This window comes from Ixodes scapularis, unplaced genomic scaffold (genome assembly GCF_016920785.2).
Source record: "Ixodes scapularis isolate PalLabHiFi unplaced genomic scaffold, ASM1692078v2 PGA_scaffold12__126_contigs__length_90152505, whole genome shotgun sequence".
In the NCBI taxonomy this organism is placed as follows: Eukaryota; Metazoa; Arthropoda; class Arachnida; order Ixodida; family Ixodidae; genus Ixodes; species Ixodes scapularis.
This window is the reverse complement of record NW_024609838.1, coordinates 23,960,829-23,967,914: the sequence shown is the minus strand read 5'-3', so window position 1 is coordinate 23,967,914 and position 7,086 is coordinate 23,960,829.

Sequence of the window (7,086 nt, the reverse complement as noted above, 5' to 3'; positions counted from 1 at the left end):
ACAAAGAAGTAACGCCATATTGTGTTATCGCGAAATCCGCTGGTTCTAGCGGCCAACAAGCTCCGCCCATCGGCCAAACTCTCTCAGTATAAACGGCTCTGTTCCCACCCAGACACTCCACCTAGACTCTCACCGCTCAGACACAACCAGCATGAAACGCTTAGCGAGCGCGACAAATATGGCGGGCGAATACACTTTTTTTTTTTTTACATTCTCATTTGTTTGTTTTTTGAACGCAACAGCGGGAAAAAGGGAAAGGGGGGGGGGAGTACAAGCCAAGGATGTCTTGTGGCATACTTTACGTCAAATATAAGGCCTCAATTATACATGATGAACGCAGTAATGATGTGATATACGAGGGAGTTCCCGAGGAAATATAGAACCGTATTTTTCGGCCCAAGTAAACGAACTTTGCACCGCAGAGAGCTCAAACTCGCGAAAATGTGACACTAGCGGTTGGGATAGAACGCGAAAGTTTTGGGAACCTGACGCTACCTAGATCAAAATATATGTGCAACTAAATTTTTCTAGGATAGGGCCAGCTTGAACTTGGGAGACAAAAACGTGAAAAACGAAGATAGAAGAAAGAGATAGCGATAGAGATACTGCTGGACTAACTATGGATTTAATGCTTGTTCCTCTTCTTGAACCTTAACTATATATATGCTTCTTTCCTGCTTATCCTTAGAGCGCCATACAATCCAAGGGTAAAATGGAATGAAATGAAATGAGAGCCACATACGTTCCCCACACAATCCCAGATTAACAAAACCGCAATCCAGCAGGCAGTGATACACTGCTAATACTGTTTTTCTTTGCGCGTGACATGGGTGGTTCTTGTGTGTCTAGAGCCGATATACAGACTCCGAGTGCGGTGAGCTTTAGCAATACGTGACATAACGCAGATACTGTTTTTCTTTTGTGGTGAGCATGATGGATGGCACGCTGACGCATGTCTCTTCATTTTCTTCAATCGCCATGGTCTCCAGCATCTCTCGTGCATACGGGTTTTTGTTTGTTGCAAGGATGGTAATGCTGTTGAAGGCTGCGCCGCATTTACAGTTGCGGCAATGAATTGGTAGATGGCCCGCTGTAGTTCCCTTGAGTAGGGTGCCTACATGTCTGTCAGTCCCACGGTGAAGACATCCATTGTTGCCCTGAATGTGTCAGCGCGCGACGCTCTGGCGCATCCGGTGCGTGACTTGGGTGGTAAAATGACGTCGATGCATTAGCCAAAGCTACGCACTCGAGCTGAGTGACACCGGATTGCGCGCACTCCAAAAAGCATAAAAAAACGATTGTGCGGAAAAATGGCTGAGATGTCACCACCACCGTGGTCACCACTCAATCAAAAGCGCGCGTGTGTATGAAGGCACTCTACCCTTGAGAGATGCTGCATGCTCACGCGTCCTATCATTCATACATCTGCCAATTTGGCCTATGTAGCTTTTGCCACATGATAGGGGAATGTTATAAACAACCCCCGTTTCACACGGAGCATATTTAGTGCTAAGAGATGTTGAAAATTTTCCTTTTTATACTTTGCGGCAGATAGAGTACGCTTTGTATGGTGCAGAGCACACGACCTATAATGCCCTGCCTCTCGCGGCTATCTTTTTTAATCTATAAGCAAACCCATGGATGTACGGCATTACTGAGATGTGTTGTTGAGTTTTCTTCGTCTCACTTCCGTCTGTATCAGCTGATTAGTGCTTAAGTTTTGTGCAGAAGTATTCACACACGCAAACCAGGACCCAGAATCACGCAGTCGGAAAATTTGTTTGTTGAAACTTTGTCCAATATTATGATTGCAGGATTTGTTTCAGGCCGATACAAGAGCAGTATTATCAACACTTTGTTTTACTGTTTTGGAATGTCCGCATGTAAAAGGAAGGAATCCTTTGCTTGACCTCGGTTCGTATTTCCAACGCACGTGTATTTCATGAAATTCCCAGGATGAGCAGGAAAGAAGAAGTATATGGCTAAGGTTCAAGAAGAAGAAGAAGAGATCCATGGTTGGTAGTCCAGGAGTATCTGTTTCTTTCTTCTATCTTTGTTTTTCACGTTTTTTCGTCTCCCAAGCTCAAGCTGGCCCTATCCTAGTAATGCACCAACTAGCTGAAGTCAAGCCCGTAACTAAATATTTCTCGCGAGCTAGCCCGCGCTCCTGACTGTGAGATATGCTTTTGGCCGAGTGGTCTAGCGCACACCCAGCTCGACGCGCGTGGAGCGAAAGCTCGCGCTGCAGAACCCAGGGATCCTGGGTTCGAGCCCCGCCCCTGCCCGTTTCGATCTGGATGAGCATCGTACCGGCGTGCGGTCGTGTATCACTACTGCGTGGTGCACGTTAAAGACCCCAGGCTAGCGGTTGTACTGCACTGGCTAAATTGCTCATCTACAGCTGGGAGACTCGTTGCCCCTGTGAGGCAGACCAAGTGCTAGGCTGTATGAACACAAACACAACCCATTATTTTGGCGCCAGCGCTCGTTCTGCGGAAAAACGTTTCAGCGACCTCGAGCTGATATGGACCCCATGGGGGTCCATATTACAAGAGCGAATGACATTTTAGCGAACGGCGACATTTGAGCGAATGGTCGTTTTAGCGAATAACGGGGGCGCGTTAACCCATCCGTCGCGCTGCGCTTTACGCCGCTTTGCGGCGACAGTCTGCGGCAACTCATTACAAAAATATGAACTCACTTGGCCCACCCGAAAACGCCGCTTCGCGGCGTCCGACTATTCGCTGAAGTGTCGTTCGATGAAACGCGGGCGTTCGCTAAAACGTCATTCGATCAAGTGAGTGCCTCCCGTGCCATGGGCTATGCCTCGTCCAAACAAGAACTGACATTGTAGACGCTTCTAAAATTTATATCAGTGAAAAACACTTCAGCAGGAAAGAGGACATTGTTTTCTCTCTTGTTGAGAAGATTTTTTTACTGAAATCGATACAGCCACAATGTAATTTCTAATTATGACGATATAAAAGTGGTCGTCGGCTCATGGAGAAATTTCGTTTTTCTCAATTGTATTTTGATCAAGGTAACATCATATTGTCAAATTTTCGTGTTCTATTCCAACCGCTACTGTCACGTTCTAACGGAGTTTGGGCTTTCTGTGATTCATAGTTTATTTACCCGCGCCGAAAAACACGGTTCTTCCTTTTTTTTCTTTCGCGCAACTCCCCACCTCAGTTCCTGTGACCCCAATAGACCGACCTCACCAGCCAGTTTGATTACGCCACCGCTGCCGCAGTACATCGAGGGAACTTTAGTCTTTTTGCACGTGCGATAACCTCGCTGGAGCACTGCGCGTGTAAAGCACGAGAAGGCACGAGCCCTCGCGTACACGGCCGTCTGCCTCCTGAGAACTAAAGTTATGGCGGCGTCACGCATGCGCCGAACGCTTAGTGAGATCGGTCTATCGGGGCCTGTGGTTTAAACGCGTGTAGTTGGCCACCAAACGGGAGTCTACTTTTTTTAAATTCGAATTTCCCGCCTCGGCAAGCACTACTTTGTGCACGCTCCGTGAGATGGCGATACTGGTCCAGCCTCCCGAAGCGCCGCAAAGTTGCCAGGTCTACTGATTTCTCCGTAGATATACCGATTTCGCAGGCTGTCATTCTTTGATGGATAAGAAAATTGGATATAGAATACGCAGTTGGAAGCTCTGGCTCTCATATTATTCGGGTGCACGCACTATGATGAGCGGCGACTCAGATAGCGGCAACCCACCCCTCCGGCCCCTAAAAAAAAGAAAAAAAAAGTAAAGTGGAAGAAGAACAGCAATTTTCAGGATGGATCTGCAAAGGTACTAGAGATAATAATTTCGCTTTGTGCAAGGCATGTGATGTGCACTTGGCCGCAGGAAAATGCGAATTAGAAAAACATGCAGCAAGCAAAAAACACACGTCGAATACAAAAAAAGCTTGTTGGCCAGCAGACCCTACTGAGCATGCCCTCGACAACTCGAGCTACTAAAGAAGACAACCAAGTCCGTGAGGGTGAAATTCAACTTGCTGCATTCACGCCTGAACACAATGTGCCTTTTACTATCATGGACCACATGCCGAAACTCTTGGTGGCAGTGTGTCCGGACTCAAGTATTGATAAAAAAAGATCGTACGCAGCCGAACTAAGCTGCGGCTGTCGTAAAAAAATGTCACTGGACACCAAAGCAAGGAGGGCCTGTGCGAGCTTCTGAAAAAAAAAAAAAAATTCTCATTGAATGTGGACGAATCAGCTGATGTCAGTTGCTGCAAGCATCTGTGCTTGGTAACTCGGGTGTTCCACAGAGATCGCGTCGTGGATGCTTCCTTCGACCTGCTCCAAATTCAGGATGCGACTGTACAGGTGTTGTGTGAGGACGTCGTCAAAGCGTTTGCCGACTGCAACACCCCTTACAAAGAAACCATGATAGGGTTTGCAGCTAATTGGGCGAATTTTATGATGGGGACCAGGAATTCTCTCATGACGCTTCTGCAACAGCATATCCCGAAGTTGCTTGTAATGAAATGCATTTGCCACTCCTTCAGTTTCTGTGCATCCTGTGCTTGTGACAAGCTGGCACAAGTAGTTGAAGACCAGGTTCGAGACATCCACAACTATTTCCACTCAAGCCCCAAGAGGCAGGGAAGGCTGAATGCCTTTCAAGCATTTCTTGAGAGTAAGCCCCATAAACTACTGAATGCGAGTCAGACCCGACGGCTATCTCATCACTCCGTCGTCGAGAGAGTGCTAGAACAGTATGAGCCTCTGAAGTGCTTCTTTGCCGAAGAAGTAGGCACATCCCGCCTTTTGGCACCACACACGATTCTGTAGAGACTCTAAGATTTACTTGTTCGAATGTACTTGGAGTTCCTTGAGTTTGTCCTTCCTATCTTCACCAATCTGAATAGGCAGATGCAGTCGCAGGCTCCTCAAATTCATACACTGAGGAAACCAATCTCTGATACCCTGCTGAGGACCATCTTAGACTGCTACATGAAGAGTAGTTATTTGGCGTCAACGCCTGTCGAAGAGGTCGAGTTCAAGAACCCCCTCCATTTTTGTGAGCTTAAATAAGTGTACCTTGGAACCAAGGTAGCATGCTCGCTTCTCAAAGAAACAAACCTCCCAGCGTCTCTCGTCGAAGGCTTCAGACTGAGATGTCTAAACTTCTACATCGAGAGCGCACAGCAGATCTACTCAAGGTTTGCACTCTAGGATCCAGCTATCAAACTTCTGGAAATGCTTGATCCTCGTAATGTATTGGAAATGAAGACACAGACTCTTGCCCCTCTCGGTTCATGCCTCCTAGACATCGTGAACTCAAAAGATATCCAAGCTCTCGACACAGAGTGGCGCTCCTTCCGCAACGTGGAACACGAGCCGTCGTCTGCAAATGTGGGCCTGGAGAACTTCTGGAGTACGGCCCTCTGAACGAAGTACGGAGGTGGCTCTCCAGCATTTCCCATCTTGTCAAGGTTTGTGCACTCCCTGCTATGCTAGCCACACTCAAGTGCTGCAGTAATAATAATTGGGTTGTGTGTGTGTTTATACAGCCTAGAACTTGGTCTGCCTCACAGGGGCGACGAGTCTCCCAGCTGTAGATGAGCAATTTAGCCAGTGCGGTGAAGCCGCTAGCCTGGGGTCTTTAACGTGCATCACGCAGTAGTGATACACGACCGCACGCCGGTACGATGCTCATCCAGATCGAAACGGGCAGGGGTGGGGCTCGAACCCAGGATCCCTGGGTTCTGCAGCGCGAGCTTTCGCTCCACGTGCTCCAAACTGGTGTGCGCTATACCGCTCGGCCACCGATCCCCCCAGTGCTGCAGTAGAAAGAGTCTTCTCAAGCGTTTCGGTTTTGAAGACAAAGCAAAGAAACAAGCTCAATGCAGGCACACTCAATGGTATCCTTCAGACCCCACGCATGACCGCCCAGTCGTCGTGCTTCTCTTATCCTGTTAGCGGCGCGCTCTTGAAGAGGATGGACAGCTCAGTCTATGACGAGGCCAGCAATAATTTTAAAAAAAACATGTTTATGTGAGAAACGGGACTTTCTCAGACTTTGCTTTAAACTTCTTGGTGTTCTGCAAATTGTTGGACATTGTGACATGTGCTTAGGGAAGTGTGGAGTGCTAGTCAAGCTGCTCTTGTGTGGCCTGCGCGTTCTGGATTGTCGAGCGCAATCCATGACAAGGTGAACGATGACTGGAAACCTTCTGAAAAACAGGACTTTAACTTTGTTTTTATTTTTTTTTTTTTTTTTGAGAGGCCTTCATAATGTTGGACATTGTTACTGTGTTCATAGACAGAAGTTTTAATTGCTGCTAATAAACTGCTCTGGGGCGGACTGCACGTTCTGTAATGTCTCATTTTTTTATGGTCTTGGATGCAATATTTGAAGGTTAGTGAGCGAAAGGTAGCGTGAGCAAGTATTGAACAAAAGCTTGTTTTGGTTTCGCTCCCTTGATGGCGTCAAAAAAATGATGGGGATGCCCACGAATAATTTCTATGTGTGTTTATTATAGTGAGATACAACATGAGAAAGACAGTGCGAGTAAGAAAAGGGCGCTCACAAGAAAAGCCGCCGTGGAAAGGAGGTCGCTCCTCTCCACTTAAACTTTCCGTTTCCGCCCTTTTCCTCCTCCTACTGTCTTTCTTATGTTGTATACCTGACTACAGATCATTATTTATGTTATATCATCTATTAAGAGCGGTCGGGAATACAAACGGCTATTTTTTTCTAATGTCTACTGATTGGGTGATCTACTGATATTTAGGGTGTCCATCTACCGATTTAAATTTTTCCCATCTGGCAACACTGCACGGGATACCAAGGGCACCGCCCCCCGGCCCTGGGGGGGGGGAGTCTGATTTGCCCCCCCCCCCCCCCCCCTTACTCAGAAACAAGTTGGTACGCCACTGCCGATGTAGGAGGAGGAGGAGAGCGAGTGAACAAGTCGCCAGGGCCACCGGAAACCACGCCGCTGACGTTAGGCCTAGCTCCACCGTTGATATTTACACAGCTCTGGCAGACAAATGAGCTCACTTCCCGCTGAAGAAATGAGCGTTCGGTCTCCGGAAAGCACACGCACTTCCAGG